The sequence below is a fragment of the Carcharhinus amblyrhynchos genome, chromosome 7 (genome assembly GCF_965287045.1).
Source record: "Carcharhinus amblyrhynchos chromosome 7, sCarAmb.v2.hapA, whole genome shotgun sequence".
Lineage (NCBI taxonomy): Eukaryota > Metazoa > Chordata > Chondrichthyes > Carcharhiniformes > Carcharhinidae > Carcharhinus > Carcharhinus amblyrhynchos.
The window spans coordinates 109,679,983-109,697,119 of record NC_137330.1 but is presented as its reverse complement, the minus strand read 5'-3'; the positions used below and the strand labels follow the sequence as shown (position 1 = coordinate 109,697,119).

At 44.8% G+C, this 17,137-nt stretch overlaps 1 protein-coding gene across 3 annotated transcripts in view; it reads left to right on the top strand.

Annotated features, from left to right (window-relative positions):
* The window catches only part of LOC145345201 (uncharacterized), a 559,547-nt gene that overhangs the window by 403,890 nt on the left and 138,520 nt on the right, over positions 1 to 17,137 (top strand). For all 3 annotated transcript variants that reach the window (XR_013887040.1, XR_013887039.1, XM_080192941.1), the window contains one exon: positions 16,965 to 17,022. The gene's annotated coding sequence lies outside the window, so the exon portion shown is untranslated. The remainder of the gene's footprint in view (positions 1 to 16,964; positions 17,023 to 17,137) is intronic.

Genomic DNA, 17,137 nt, shown 5'->3' with positions numbered 1-17,137 from the left:
CTTCAAGTAATTATCTTAATCTCTTTTGCAAGGTAAACTTTTCATTCTATTCAATGTAGAAGTGTTTTGCCTGTTCTGATGCAGAATTCTTAAGTCGAAAGCTCCATATGAAGATCCAGCAAGGGCTCACTTGAACGGCTGCAGTCCATATAGGTACACACACAGTGCTGTTAGGCAGGGAGTTCCAGGATTTTGACCCAGCGGCAATGAACTAACGGTGATGGACTTCCAGGTCAGGATGGTGAGTGGCTTGGAGGGGAACACCCAGCGGATGGTGTTCCCATGGGCATGATTCCCCTGAAAATCGGAAAAGGCCAAAGTCAGGCGAGAAAAGTGAGCCCACTGACAGCAGTGGCAGCTTTTCCTGCCACATAGTGGAGCACCTAGTGCCAAAGGTTTCCAGCCGCAGGTTGCACACCTTATTTCTGGTGGGGCAGCCTCAGGTTCGCCCTCATCTCAGGGTTGTAATCATTGGAGCATCCAATTTAAAGACTGCCCCAGTACACAGCAGGCACACTTCGTAGGTCGCTGGGAAGCAATCGTGCCAAGAATCCGCTCCCAGGTTTTCAGAGCTTCCCTGGAGAGATTCCTGGATGCAGTAGAGGCCCAGCGTGTTGCCCTCCAGCTGCACACAGTAGAAGACGCAAGTTTCCTTCCAGAAAAAGACAGTAGCAAAAGAGAATGAGGAAATTAAGGAGATTAATAGTAGGAGAGAAGAAGAGTTGGAGAAACTTAAGGAAGTGAAATCTGACCAATTCCCATGGCCCTCTTGGGTTCTGAAAGAGCTAGTGTCATCGGCTTTGGATACAAACAACACTTAAATTGTAGTCAACTTGGGTACAGATAACACTTTAACCCAGAGTACTCAATTTCCAAGCTTTAATAACTTGTGCACAAGTGAAAACACAAAGCAGAGCAAGGCATTGCAGGATGTTCTGCTGATTCAGACAGAAAATTAGCAGTTATAGTTAATTACAGCCAATGAGAAATGAGCAACTTTCTAATCCTTCATTTACGTACATATCCACCAATCATAGCATAGCCTTTTGCAGCTTGGTCTGGCTTCTGCCCTGCCCAAGACCGCAAGGAACTACAAAAGGTTGTGAATGTAGCCCAGTCAATCACTCAAACCAGCCTCCCATCCATTGACTCTGCCTACACTTCCTGCTGCCTTGGAAAAGCAGCCAGCATAATTAAGGACCCCACACACCCCAGACATTCTCTCTTCCACCTTCTTCTGTTGGGAAAAAGATACAAAAGTCTGAGGCCACGTACCAACTGGCTCAAGAACAGCTTCTTCCCTGCTGCTGTCAGACTTTTGAATGGATTTACCTTGCATTAAGTTGATCTTTCTGTACACCCTGGCTATGACTGTAACACTACATTCTGCACTCTCTCATTTCCTTCTCTATGAGCACTGTGTTTTGTCTGTATAGCGCGCAATAAACTACATTTTTCACTATGATAATACATGTGACAATAATAAATCCAATCAAATCAAATCAAATCCAATAGAAAACCAATCCTTCATTAGCATAATATAGCCTCATATCTTGCTCTTTGGTAACTGTCATGTTATCTGGTTCTTTGTTTTCATCCTGTGTCCTATCCTGAATGCATTGTTTATGGAACAAGGTTTTAGTTTTCGTCACTTATGCTGAGTATGTGAGCATGGGCCTGACTGAAGGCCTGACTGAAGGCCTTGTGTGGCTAGTAGTCATTTTCCATTACTTGACAGAGTTTTTTGACAATTATGGAACTTTATTTGTAACCTAACTTCCACATTAGCTGCTGAGATAGTGGATGTGCTTGATATGATTTTCCAACATTCCTTAGACGCGCGAGTGGTCTCATTCGATTGGAAGTTGTCGAATGTTATGCTGCTTTCTAAGAAAGTAAGGAGAGGGGAAATAGTGAACTACAAGCCAATTAGCCTGACATTAGCTGATGGGAATCTATCATTAAGGAAGTCTTAACAATGCATTCAGTGAAGCATTGTGTGATTCGAACAAATCAAAATTGTTTCACTGAAGGGAAATCCGGTTTAACAAACGTATTTGAGCTTTTTAAGGATGTAATGAGTCAGGTAGATAAAGGAAACTCAAAGAGTTGGGAATCCTTGGAATTGTTACCCCAGAGGGTTGTGGATGCTCCTTCATTAACCACATTTAAGGCTGATGTGGAGATGCCAGCGTTGGACTGGGGTGAGCACAGTAAGATATCTTACAATACCAGGTTAAAATCTAACAAGTCTGTTTGGAATCACAATCTTTCGGAGCGCTACTCCTTCATCAGGACTCATCTGATGAGTCATAAGAACATAAGAAATAGGAGCAGGAGTAGGCCATCTAGCCCTTCGAGCCTGCCCCGCCATTCAATAAGATCATGGCTGATCTGTCGTGGCTCAGTTCCACTTTCCCGCCCTCTCCCCATAACCCTTAATCCCCTCTCTTATCAAGAACCCATCAACCCGCTTCTTAAAAATATTTAGCGAGGCAGCCTCCACCACTTCAACGGGCAGAGAATTCCAGAGATTCACCACCCTTTGAGTGAAGAAGTTCCTCCTCAACTCCGTTCTAAACCGCCTCCCCTTTATCTTGAGGCTGTGCCCCCTAGTCCTACTGTCTTTTTTGAGCGGGAAGAGTCTCTCCACCTCTATCCTATCCATCCCATTCATCATCTTATACGTCTCAATGAGATCTCCCCTCATTCTTCTAAACTCTAACGAGTACAAGCCTAGTTTATTCAGCCTCTCCTCATAGCTCAACCCCCTCAACTCCGGTATCAGTCCTGATGAAGGAACAGTATAGGTGCATCTCTTTTTTTATTTTGTTTTATTCATTCATGGGACATGGACGTTGCTAGCTGGCCAGCATTTATTGCCCATCACTAGTTGCCAGAGGGCAGTTGAGAATCAACCATATTGTTGTGCCTCTGAAGTTATATGTAGGCCAGACCGGGTAAGGATGGCAGATTTCCTTCCCTAAAGGACATTAGCACCTGCAGTGCTGTTAGGAAGGGACTTTAGTTGCTTTTTGACTTGCAGTGCTTTGATCCAACTGTGTGACTTGCTTGGCCAGTTAGGAGCCAACCCCATTGCTGTGAGAGTGACGTATAGTTCTGCACTGGACAAGGACAACAGATTTCCCTTCCTAAAGGCACATCAATGAACCAGATGAGTTTTTATGAAAATGCTTCCATGGTCACCGTCACTGAGATTAGCTTTTAAATTACCAATGATTTTTTTTAAATTGAATTTAAATTCCACCCGCTGCCACGGTGGGATTTGAACCCACCTCTACAGTGTCTGGGGCTCTGGATTACCAGTCCAGTGACATTACCACCCTTACAGCAAGCTGTATACAGAAAAACCATGATTGGAAAGTGGGACCTTTGTAACCAAACCACCACTAACGCTGTAGAGAAAAAGCTAGCAGTAAAACCTTGATCTCTGCCAAAATAGCAAAGTCAAAAAAGTCTAGAAAGTTCTAGCTGTTCTGTCAACTCCATTGCTATTGGCTTGATGTGGTATGTTTGTGTTATTGATGTTTCTTTTTTCAATTACATCAGTGCTTGAATCAGATAACTGTCACAACATCAGACGTTTCTACCAAAAGAGAAACAGAGGGTGGGGAGCTGAAATAAAGAATGATGCAGCACAGGAAGGAGCAATTCAGTCCACTTTGTCTATCTGATTCTTTGGAGAGCTAGCCACTTGATCTCAATCCCCTTTTCCTTCCCTGTTCCTTTTCCCTCCCGAGCAAGTGCATTCCAGATCACAACAACATTTTTTTAATTCATTCATGGGACATGGGCATCGTTGGCTGGGCTGGCGTTTATTGCCCATCCCTAGTTGCCCTTGAACTGAGTGGCTTGCTAGGCCGTTTCAGAGGGCAGTTGAGAGTCAACCACATTGCTGTGGCTCTGGAGTCACAAGTAGGCCAGATCAGATAAGGATGGCAGATTTCCTTCCTTAAAGGACGTTAGTGGACTAGGTAGGTTTTTCCAACAATTTGACAATGGTTTCAAGGTTATCAATAGATTCTTAATTCCCAGATGGTTTTTATTGAATGCAATTTTTGAGGTCAGGTACTTTGGACTTAAAAAGGATGGGACAGAATGCTTTCTAAATGGTGACAAACTAGATAGAATGGAGATGAAAAGAGAGTCTAGGTTGATAGATGATTACAATGTCATGAATAGGTACAGGAATGGTGAAAAGTGCTGAAGGAATGCTGATCTTCATTGTAAAGGGCTCAAATACAATCCATTCATTCCTCAGAATAGACGGATACAGCACTGATATGTTGAATTTCTTTTATTGAGCATGATTTAAAATTAACATATCACAGGAAGTAAAAAATTTGGAAGAGAGAGAGAGCAATACTGGTAAAAGCCAATATTGTACTCGTCTTGAAAACAGACTTGACCCAAACTGAAAACATAGGGCTGAATACAGAATTATAAGTTTTCCATTATATCATATTGAAATTGTTTGGTTCAGGCTGTCTTTAACTTTCATAAACAATTTGCAGCTGTGGCCACGAAAAGCTTTATTTTGGCTTATGAGAAAGCTTGTAAATGCTAGCATTGTAATTTCAAAGAACGCAGTCAATTTTTCAAGGTAATCCCAGCATGTCTGCTGAGTTTAAAATGTGGTCAAGTTAACTTTAAAAGCTTAGCATTTAAACGTAATTGTATCGGCAGAAATATCGTAGAATGAAGACTTTACATTAAAGAAGCATAGGATTCACAACAGGGTTAAAAATCAGACTAGAATTATGTGAAGCCCTGATTCAACTGCACCTGGAGTACTGTGAGCAGTACCTAGCACCTCACCTTAAGGAGGATGTATTGGCCTTGGAGAGGGTGCAGCCTAGGTTTGCCAAAATGAAAGCCGGATTGCAAATTCCACAAATCAGGGATGGGATTTTCCAGCCTTGCCTTGCCCCACCGCGGACACAGCGAGCCATTCAAATCTCAGTGGGATGGTTAGATCATGCCAGTGAGAGGGGTTAGAGACCCCTACCCTAGGTTTGTGTTCTCTGGAATTTAGAAGAAGCTAAAGGGGTGATCTGATCAAAGATTCCAGGATGTTAAGGAGAGCAGATACACTGGATAGAGAGAAGCAATTTCTGCTAGTGGGGAGCCTATGCCCAGTCTAAATATTAAAGCTGGACCTGACAGGAGTGAAATTAGGAAACATTTCTGCACACAAATGTTAGTAGAAGTTTGGAACACTTGTCTTTAAGAGGCAATCGATGTTAGATCAACTTGGCTGGCATGGTGGCACAGTGGTTAGCACTGCTGCCTCACAGCGCCACAGACCCGGGTTCAATTCCCGGCTTGGGTCACTGTCTGTGTGGAGTCTGCGTGTTCTCCCCGTGTCTGCGTGGGTTTCTTTCGGGCGCTCCAGTTTCCCCCCCACAGTCCAAAGATGTGTGGGTTAGGTAGATTGGCCATGCTAAATTGCCACTTAATGTCAGGGGGCACTAGCTAGGGTAAATGCATGGGGTTGTGGGGATGGGGCCGGGGTGGGATTGTTGTTGGTGCAGAATCAATGGGCTGAATGACCTCCTGCACTGTAGGACTCTAAAGAACTTTAAATTTGAAATTGATAGATTTTTGTATAACTGTGTATGGGGTGAAGGCAGGCTAATGGGGTCAGCTCACAGGTCAACCTTGATCTTACTAAGTGGGACAGGCTTGAGGATCTAAATGGCTTATTCCTGTTCCAATGTTCCTATGGATAGTGACATTTCCAAGTTTCTCAGTATTCATAAAAATATTCTGGTTTTGCTACCAAAGTGGACGATTTCCTATTTCTCTGCATTATGTTCCACCTGCACTGGTCACTTAACCTGTGTGCCTGTGTTAATCTTTTGTGTATCTTTATATGCCCTGTTTCTGATCAGAACTTTCCACTCACCTGATGAAGTAACAGCGTTCTGAAAGCTGGTGGTGTTCACTAACAAATAAACCTGTTGGACTTTAACCTGGTGTTGTGAGACTTCTTACTTTGATAATGCCCCCAGATATTTCCACCAGAGTTTCCACCTTCTCTCTATCGCAATCCTGCAGATGGTGGACATTTAAAAATAAAAACACAGAAAATGCTGGGCATTCTCAGACAAATCTGTGAGAAACAGGGTTGACAGGGCAGTACATGCCAGTGTGTCCTTATCACCCTGTCTCGGAGCTCTTTTCCCAGGGGTGGGATTAGTGGTGGGCCTACATGCAAGTGCTGGGTGCCAATTAATGTAGGCAAATGGTCATTTAGTGAGATCTAGTGGCCAAAGCATTGCTCTGTACAACTGAGATATAACTTCTTCCTTATTACATTCCAGCGCACTTTGAGGTAAAGCCCACCATTTTGCCATCCTATGTTTTGTACCTGTGCACCAGCTTCTAGTGATTGCATCTCTTTGTAACTTCCTCATGGTTTAGTGTCACTTGCAAACTTACATTATAATTACCCTGCTCCTTCAATTGCTGTCCCCGTTCCAATTACTCAGGCCACCAGTTGTCAAAGATCACCAATTGTACCACATTCCCCATATCCCAGCTCTCTGTTCCCCACCTCTAGACCCATTACCAATCCTTGTCACAAGGTTACCTCCAGTTTTTTTGCTAACAGCCTTTTGTGTGGAACTTCACCAAATATCTTCCAGAATGTCCACAAAGGCAACATCCATGGATGCTCACTTCCTCAAAATTCAACTAGATTATTTGGACATCGGTGGTACAGTGGTTAGCACTGCTGCCTCACCAGTGCCAGGGACCCAGGTTCGATTTGGACCTTGGGTGACTGTGTGGAGTTTGTACGTTCTCCCCGTGTCTGCATGGGTTTCCTCCGGGTGCCCCAGTATTCTTCCACATTCCGAAAGACGTGCTGGCTAGGTTGATTGGCTATGTTAAATTGCCCCTTAGTGTCAGGGGGGTTAGCAGGGTAAGTATGTGTGGTGACAAGGATAGGGCCTGTGTGGGGTTATTGTTGGTGCAGGTTCGATGGGCCGAATGGTCTCCTTCTGCACTGTTGGGATTCGATGATCAACATGATGTACGCTTCATAAATATTCTCTGACTCTCTGACTACCTGTTCAAAAGCTTAGTCACTCCCTCCCTGATGATAGATGTTCCCCATAACGAGCATTCAAGTGGCCTGTATTTTCCTGGTTTCTCTCTCTCTCTTTCCTGAAACTCTGGGCTGACACTTGCAAGTTCCCTGTCTATTGGTACAATTCCCGAAGCTGGGGTGCTTTGGCAAACTATGACTAATACATCTGCAATTTCCCCATATGTTTCCTCTAGTATTGCATGACTGCAAAAAGAAATCCTGGAACTAACAGGTTTTGGGTTTGGTGAAAGTTCACTCAGGTCGTTAAAAAGTTGGGACAGTGGGACAGGATTAAAGTTCAGATATAACTTTAATGATATGTTGCAGACAGACTTAGTGTACCACATCGTCAGAGGTTCCTGCCAGTGTAAGCAATGCAAAAGATCCCGTGTACCAGTAAATTACAAAGTGTCGAGATTACAAAGGCAGTTTCAGGAACAATGGTGACAATTCCTCTTCCTGCTCAGGCACAATGTTAGTAAACAAGTTATTGAAGAAACATTGGTGAGGTAATGTAAAGTCACCACAGTCCCAGATGACTATAAGCCACTCTCCCCTTTGAGGGCGGGAGCTGACTGTGGTGGTGATTTAACCTGAGGATCAGCACACCTCAAGTAAGGTTGAGAAGACCAAGCCTTCATGAATAAGGTAGCTTCAGGTAGCTACAGGAATTGAACCCACTCAATGGGTTGGCATCACCCTGCATCACAAAGCAGCTGTCCAGCCAGCTGAGCTAAACAGACCCCTCCAAGGTGGCAAGCTGGTGGTGTAATGGTATTGTTGCTGAACTGGTGACCCAGGACAATCCTCTTGGGGCCTGGGTTCAAATCCCACCACAACAGATGATGAAAGTTGAATTTAATAGAAGTCTGGAATTAAAAGTCTAATGACTACAGAACCATCTAGTACACTGGGTTCCTCCTGTGACCAAGTGGCATAGGTCACAGAATCATAGAAGAAGAATCATAGAATCCCTATAGTACAGAAGGGGGCCATTTGGCCCATCGAGTCTGTACCAATCACAATCCCACCCATGACCTATTCCTGTAACCCCATACGTTTACCCTGCTAATCCCCCAATACTCGGGTCAATTTTAGCATGGCAGATCAATCTAACCTGCACATCTTTGGAGTGTGGGAGGAAACCAAAGCACCTGGAGGAAACCCACGCGAACACGGGGAGAACATGTAGACTCTGCACAATCACCCAAGCTGGGAATCAAACCTGGGTCCCTGGCATTGTGAGGCAGCAGTGCAAACTACTGTGCCACCGTGCTGTCACTAAACTCCCAGGCAAAGCAGAGATCAGAGTGCCGTGTTTAAAGGGTGACCCAAGCTCAAAGCAAAGATAGATCTTGCCCACTGGAAACACGGTGGCACAGTGGTTAGCACTGCTGCCTCGTAGCTCCAGGGACATGGGTTCAGTTCCCGATTTGGGTCACTGCCTGTGCGGAGTTTGCAAGTTCTTTCTGTGTCTGTGTGGGTTTTCTCTGGGTGCTCCGGTTTCCTCCCATGGTACAAAGATGATTTGGTTGATTGGCCATGCTAAATTGCCTCTTAGTGTCAGGGGGGTTAGCAGGGTAAATAAGTGGGGTTATGGGAATTGGGCCTGGGTGGGATTGTTGTCGGTGCAGACTCGATGTGCTGAATGGCCTCCTTCCGCACTGTAGGGATTTTTTGAGTTACAGGACACCCCCCCCCGCCCACCATGCTGCACAAGCATCAGGCCCATCTCAAGAACACCAGAATCCCCAGTGGATCAATCCTCGCACACAGAGGGGCAATCCCCATGCACCACTGAAACCAGTGGCATTTCCCACCAGCCTGCTGACAGGCTTGGGAGGTGGTTGGGGGATGGGGGGAGGTTGCATTCAATGCTCATGGAAGTAACAGAGTTAAGCCGTTTAATGATTTCAAAATTAAGTCATTTTCATGGAAATCAGGGCATGATTTCGTTACCGCCAGATGGGAGGGGCAAGATCTCACTGCTGCAAATCCCATTATGACCCACTCACGAGGCTTAGCGCCAGGATTTGCTCCCGCGGTGATATGGGCTGTCAGAATTACGCCCCTTTGTCTTCATTGTGCAGAGGGGAATTCTGCTAAAACCAACCAGAAAAAACAGAAACGTACGCTGACTGTTATTCTCAAAGACTTGGTTTTCCCTCTTGAAATTATGGACGACAGAATGCGTGTGAAACTGGATGGTGCAAGGCTGGATAGTGCAAAGGGACAACAGAACAATGTACAACACAAAGTGCAGAAGGAGCCATTCGGCCCATCGAGCCTGCACATTTCCTGCTCGCCAGAAGAAACTAACTGGCAAAGATGTTGTGTATGAATTCCCAAGGTTCCAACTGAAGACTGCGAAGAATGGCTTCCATAAAAATAATTGGTTATGACAATAAATGTCCTTTAGGAAGGAAATCTGCCATCCATAGCTGGCCTGGCTTACATGTGACTCTAGATCCACAGCAATTTGGTTGATGCTGAAACTGCAAGTCATTCAAAGGGCAATTAGGGATGAACAATAAATGCTGGCCCATCCAGCAACGCTCACATCCAGTGAATTAAACTGAAGGATAAGTCCCTCTAGCTTTCTTGAATCTGATATTGAAGTAGATGCTGTCCTTCAGCCAGAATTCTCCTACAATAGCTGCAATAACCCCCACACCTAGCTGTACCTCTTCCCATCTTCTAAAACTGCCACACAACTAGCCCAGCTGTCACCTCAACCTCTCTGAACTCCTTTTCAGCATCTGACCTGTCCCCTCGCCAAGCACCTTATAATGCTTCACTCTCCTGGATAAGTACGATGTGTCTTACCTTTCATTTTGCATTCAATTCGCCGCTAGTTGATCTTTAGATTTCAGACTTATGTTAAATCATAGAATCAAAGAATCCTGCAATGCAGAAGGAGGCCAGTCGGCCCATCAAGCCTGCACCGACAACAATCCCACCCAGGTCCTATCTGCTAAACCCCACATATTTACCTTGCTAATCTCCCTAACTCTAAGGGGCCATTTTGCATGGCCAATCCACCTAACCTGCACATCTCAAGTAGGCTTACATTAACACTGCAATGAATTTACTGTGAAAATGCTCTAGTCGCCATACTCGGGCACCTGGTAGAATTTACCCTGGCAATTCACCCGACCTGCACACCTTGGGACACTAAGGTGCAATTTGGTATGTCCAATACACCTAACCTGCACATCTTTGAAATGTGGGAGGAAACCGGAGCACCTGGAGGAAACCCATGCAGACACGGGGAGAATGTGCAGTCTCTGCACGGACAGTGACGCGAGGCCGGAATCAAACCGGGGTCCCAGTGCTAACTGCTAATTGGAGACGAACAAGTCAGAAATGTATTTTATTTGCTGCTGAAACCATTGTGAAAGAAGATTGGAAATCATCTGACTCAGTGGTGTAACCTTGAACAATGGTGCACTTTCAACCAAAAATAACCATGTTTTCATTCAGCAGCTGAATTGGCCCAGAGTCATTCCTTGGGCTGTTTTGAGCTATATATATGATATCTGAAAATGCAGATTCTCTCTACTAGACGCCATTAACGCCAGAATAAAAATAGAAGCTCAACAATCGACAACTTTTAAATATCCAGTGGATATTTTTAATTTCGGATAGACATGTATTATCATCTTGCTGCCTTAAGGCAATTGGAATCTTATTATAGGGATGAATCTAAAATCTGGCACATATAGTGGCAAGCCATGATCAAAGGGAGGTGACTTGATTGCCAATGCTATGTTGACTCTAGTGTTGGGGGTTTACCAAGGTAAACGTGGGGTTACGGAAACAGGGCTTAGGGTAGGATTGTGGTTGATGCAGACTCGATGGACTGAATGGCCTCCTTTTGCACTGTAGGGATTCCATGAGACAAGAATAAATTGTTGGAGCAATGTCTTGATTGTAAATCACTTGTGTGGTTTCTCTTTTAGGAGTGTGGAATCATAGAATTACATTTAATGTGTCCCTCTGCACTGGTCATTCTTCTTATGTTTGTTCTTGGTGTGTTTGCGTCATGAGTTAGGCCAGAATTATTGATCTCCCTGAGTTGCCTTTGAGAAGGTAATTGGTGAACTGCCAACCATTGCAGTCCATGCTCCCACATATTGGATAAGAATCGTAGACAATAGAACCCGTACAGAAAGTACAGAAAGAGGCAATTGGGCACATCAAGACTGCACCCACAACAATCTCACCCAAGCCCTATCCCTGTAGTCTCACATTTTTACCCTGCTAATCCCTCTGACATTAAGGGACAATTTAGCCTAACCTGCTGTGGGAGGAAACCAGAGCACCTGGAGGAAACCCATGCAGACACGGAGAGAATATGCAGACTCCACACAGACTGTGACCCGAGGCTGGAATTGTACCCAGGTTTCTGGTGCTGTGGGGCATCATTGCCTTATCATTGTGCCACCGTTAAGAAGTTGCAAGATTTTGATCAGTGTCAGTGAGGGAACAGCAACATATTTCCAAGTTAGGATTACATGTGAAGTGAAATTTGAGCTGACACACTATTTCCCTTGGCATCCTAGGTGGGTATTAGAGATTGTGGGTTTGGAAGGTGCTGCCATAGAAGCCCCAGGAGTTGCTGCAAAACACCCTGCATGGCAACCTGATGGGTATACAATACGCCCATACAGTGGGTATACAATACAATGGGTACACAATGCAGCCGTACAATGGGCATACAATGCTCCCATACAAAAGATAAACAATGCAATAGGTTGTCGATTGTTGAGCTTCTATTTTTATTCTGGCGTTAATGGCATCTAGTAGAGAGAATCTGCATTTTCAGATATATATATAGCTCAAAACAACACAATAGGTACACAATACAGTCATATAATGGGTATACAGTACAACCATACAATGGGTATATAATACAATGGATATACAATACAACCATACAATGGGTACACAATATAGCCACATAATGTGTATACAATACAGCCAGACAATGAGTATATAATACAATGGGTATACAATACAGCAATACAATGGGTATGCAATACAGCCAGACAATGCCAGTGGAGCAGGGAGCGGCTGTTTAAATTTGATGATTGGTCTGCCAATTAAATGGCATGCTTTGTCCTAAACGGTGTTGAATTACTTGGCTGTTTGTGCAATAGCACCCACCTAAGCAAGTATTCCGCGAGACTCCTGGCGTGCCTTATAAGTGGAAAGATTGTGGAACCAGCAGATGAGTCATTTGCCACACAATACCTAGACTCTGCCCTGCTTTTGTATTTATCTGGTTTTGAGTTCCTGTCCAATGGTGACACCCCAGGACTTTGATGGTGTGCAACTTGGCAATTGTAATGCCCATTCAAGCAGTTGTGTGGCTTGTATGTTACTTGTCACTCAGCCGCCCAAGGCAGGATGGTGTCCTGACTGAACTCATTGTTATCTGAGAAATTGAAAGGTTGGTTGCGAGGATTCTGAATCTTGAATGTTTTGGGTTGATGAGGTAAACAAAATATCACCAGATGATTGGATGGGAAAGGATTAGAGGGATATGGGCCAAACACGGGCAGTTGGAACTAGCTGGGAGGGCACCATGTTCAGTATGGACCAGTTGGGTCGAAGGGCCTGTTTCCATGCTGAATTGTCCTCTGACTATGAGATCAGTCTTGAAGGGTGTGCTGCATGGACTTACCAGGGTGATGCCTAGATTGCAAGGATGAAATCAGAAGATGAGCTTACACCATCTCAGGTTATGATGTCTGGAATTTAGAATGTGGTGGGCGATTCTATCAAAGTTGTCAAGGTATTAATGGGGGTCTGATTGAATAGACATAGAGGGACTCTTTCCACCGGTTAGGAAATCTAGATTTAGGGGTTATATCCTAAAAGTTGGAGCCAGACCATTCGGGAGCGAAGATATTTAGGCAATAAACAATACACAATAACTCTCTTCCTCGGTACCTTGACTGCCTATGCACTAGCACTCAGCTAAGCAAGTATTCCGTGCGACTCCCAGCGTGCCTTATAAGTGGAAAGATTTTGAGGGATCAGGAAATGAGTCATTTCCCGCAGACTCTGAGCTGCTTTGGTGTGAGAACAATTGTTAATTTCACATCTGAGATTGAGAGATTTCTGTTACCCAGAGATATTGAGGGGAAGGCGTGAAGCTGAAGGCAGTTGAAGATCAGCTATGAATTGATTGATGAGTGGCTGAATGGATACCTTCTGAGTCTGAGGTCACGTACCAATCAACTCAAGAACAGCTTCTTCCCTGCTGCCATCAGACTTTTAATGAAACCAAAAGAGAAAACACGAAAATCTCAGCAGGTCTGGCAGCATCTGTCAGGAGAGGAAAGAGCTGACGTTTCAAGTCCAGATGACCCTTTGTCCTTTTGACAAAGATTCATCTGGACTTGAAACATCAGCTTTTTTCTATCCTTACAGATGCTGCCAAATCTGCTGAGATTTTCCAGCATTTTTCCTTTTGGTTTCAGATTCTAGCATCCGCAGTAATTTGCTTTTATCCAGACTTTTGAATGGACCTACCTTGCGTTAAGTTGCTTTTTCTCTATACCCTGGCTATGACTGTAACACTACATTCTGCACTCTCTCCTTTCCTTCTCTATGAACGGCATGCTTTGTCTGTTTGGCATGCAATAAATAATACTTTTCACTGTGTAACTAATGCATGTGACAATAATAAATCAAATCAAATCAAGCCTTCTATTGTCTATCCTAGTGTTCCAATTTATTTGAGTTAGCACTGTGTCTCCGTCTCATAATGATACTCCTACTGGATAGAGTGAATCCTATATTTCAATTTGTGGCTCTGCGGTTTAACTGTCCATCCTTTTAGACTTAAAGGCATTATTTTCAGTGCCCACTCTGTTCTTTAGCTATTGATTCCATTGCCCTTCCTGGCCACTATCAGAGGCTGAACCAGACCACTCACAATCCTGATGTTCCGTTGATCCTGAGCTGAACTTCTGACTCCATATCCTCTCCATTAACAAAGACCACCCTCTGTAACATCACCCTGTCTTTGCTCCAAGCGGCTACTGTAATCCTCCTCAGCTTGTATTCTTATCTCCAGCCTTGGCTATTCCAGTGCCCACCTGACCGAACCCCCAAACTTGAGCTCATCCAATACTCTCCCACCTATGTTATATCCGGAATGACGTCAAGCCCCATTCACCCAACACTCCTGTGCTCACTGACTTTCCGATTCAGCATCAAATTTAAAATTCTCATTCCAGCCTCCACTCGCTTTGTGGAGCTGGGTTTAATGCTCCACTGCCGGTGAGTTTGAAAGCAGGGTGGGGCACATATAATCGAGTGGTCATCTTACCCGCCCCAACCCTGCCCTCTCCCAGCATCAGACGTGAGACAGGCAACCATTGGTGGCTGCTCTGCCCCTGGGCCTATTGAATCCCTCAAATAGCTATTTCAGGGCCACAGCCTGGTGTGAGTGCTTAAACCCCAGGGGAGGGAGGGAGGGAGGGAGGGAGGGGTGGGGGTGAACCACACTGTGGAAACGTGGCAGCTTCAGCTGTGCAGGCTGATGTAGTGTAAGGGCGCTCCTCCTGTGCCAACCACCCCCCCTCACTCCCCACTCCCCAAGGTAGTTTCCCTCAACCTCTTTTACATACCCCTGTCCCCCCCAACCCCAGCCTCTCAAAACCAGCCCCCACCCCATCCCTGTACCCCTTCATGGGGCTTGGCAGGCTTGCCATGGAACTCTACGCTTACCTCCAAGTCCATGCTCTTCTTTTCCAGGACTGGTGTAGTCCCAGCAATGGCCACCAGTCCTGGGTGGCACTGTTGACCCTAGAGAGCTTCTGGCCAACTGATTGGTTGGTAGCCCTCTGAGGTGGGTTGCTCTTCCCTGAGAGGGGCAGGAGTTCCAGCTCCAACAACTTGATACCGACCACAGGGCAAGACAGGCTCTTCCTCAGCTGTTGAGCTGGGGCATGGGGATCATAGTACCCCTTTAAATCCAGTCCATGGTCTTGCCCTGCTCTATCTAAAATGACTTCCTCCAGTGCTATATTACTTTGAGAACTCTGCAAGTCCTCCAATTCGGGCATTTTGGTGCATCTCAAATTTGTTTGTGGGACATGGGTGTTGCTGGCTGGCCAATATTTATTGCCCATCCCTAGTTGCCATTGGAGGGCATTTGAGAGTCAACTTCAATGCTATGGGTCTGGAGTCACATGTAGGCCAGACCAGGTAAGGCTGGCAGATTCCCTTCCCTGAAGGATATTAACGAACCAGATGGGTTTTCCGACAATAGACAATGGTTTCATGGTCATCAGTAGATTCTTGATTCCAGTTTTTTTTATTGAATTCAAATTTCACCATCAGCTGTGGCGGGATTTGAACTCGGGTCTCCAGAACATTAGCTGAGTTTCTGGATTAATAATCCAGTGATAATACCGTTAGGCTATGCACTACCATGGGCAGCTGGGCCTTCAGACTCTAAAGTCTAGATTTCTCTCTTCACACAAGATTACTTTAAGACCTCTTGCTCTTCCTTTAAGAGTTTGCTACTTGCTTGGCCAAGATTTTGGACATATGCTCTGATATCTCCTTACCTGGATTATGTCAGATTTTGCTCGGTGCTCCTGTGAAGCACCCTGGGACACTTTACTAAATTATGGATACCATATAAATTCATGTTCTTGCTATACAAATGAACCAATCAACTAATTTACACTTTACGATTTAAATCTTTGCCACTTGATTTATGTAGAGCATTGCACCTTTCTCACAGTAGTTAATGACATCTGATTGCTGGGAAATCACAATAGATCCAGTCTGATTTGCATTAGCCATCAAGCAATTCTGCTAGAGTTCCTATTTGTTCAAAACAGGAAGGGACTAGCAGAGGAAATATACATCGTGAGTCATGCTTCAAACATCAAACAACTTGTTTGTGTCATATCAACTGCTCTTTGGAAAACCAATTGCCAGTATACGGTAATCCTTGGTCATTAGGGGAAGGCGATAACTTAGTAGTATTATTCCAGAAACTGAGCTGGCGTTCTGGGGACCTGTGTTCAAATCCCGCCATGGCAGCTGGTGGAATTTGAATTCAATGAAAAAGAATATCTGGAATCAAAAATTTACCAATGACCCTGAAACCATTGTCGATTGTCAGAAAAACTCATCTGGTTCACTAATGTCCTTTAGGGAAGGAAATCTGCCATCCTTACCTGGGCCTGGTCTGGCCTATATTTGACTCCAGAGCCACAGTGACATGTGGTTGACTCTCAACTGCCCTCAGGCAACTAGGGATGGGCAATAAATACTGGCCAGCCAGCAACACCTACGTCCAATGAATGAATAAAAAAAAATTTTTTACAATGCATGTGTAAGATATCCTCAATGTAGTTTTCTTTCCTAGTGACAAGGCTGGCATTTATTTGCTGGGGCGGCACCATGGTTAGTACCGCAGCCTCACAGCGCCATGAACCTGGGTTCGATTCCCAGCTTGGGCCACTGTCTGTGTGGAGTCTGCACGGGTTTTCCCAGTGCCTGCATAGGTTTCCTCCGGGTGCTCAGGTTTCTTCCCACAGTCCGAAAGACATGCTGGTTAGATGCATTGGCCATGCTAAATTCTCCCTCAGTGTACCCAAACGGGCGCCGGAGTGTGGCAACTAGGGGATTTTCACTGTAACTACATTGCAGCGTTAATGTAAGCCTATTTGTGACGCTAATAAATAAACTGCTACCACAAATTAGTCTTTGGGAATGGTAGATGACTACTGTTGCCAGATTAACAGGGTGAGACATTGAGTACTGTCACAATTTTTCCAGACTGATGCTCACTCCCAACCCACTTTTACAGATCTGCCAAGCATGAACCTGGAGGGTGTGAATGAAAGATGTCAGAGTGATCAAAGCAGGTAAGACAAATGGGTACAAAGCTCCCAGAAGACTCTGAAAATTGTTGCAATGGCTTCAGTTCTTTAGGAATCTGTGGATATTAAAATAAACAAAGCAATAAAGTTGTAACACTTC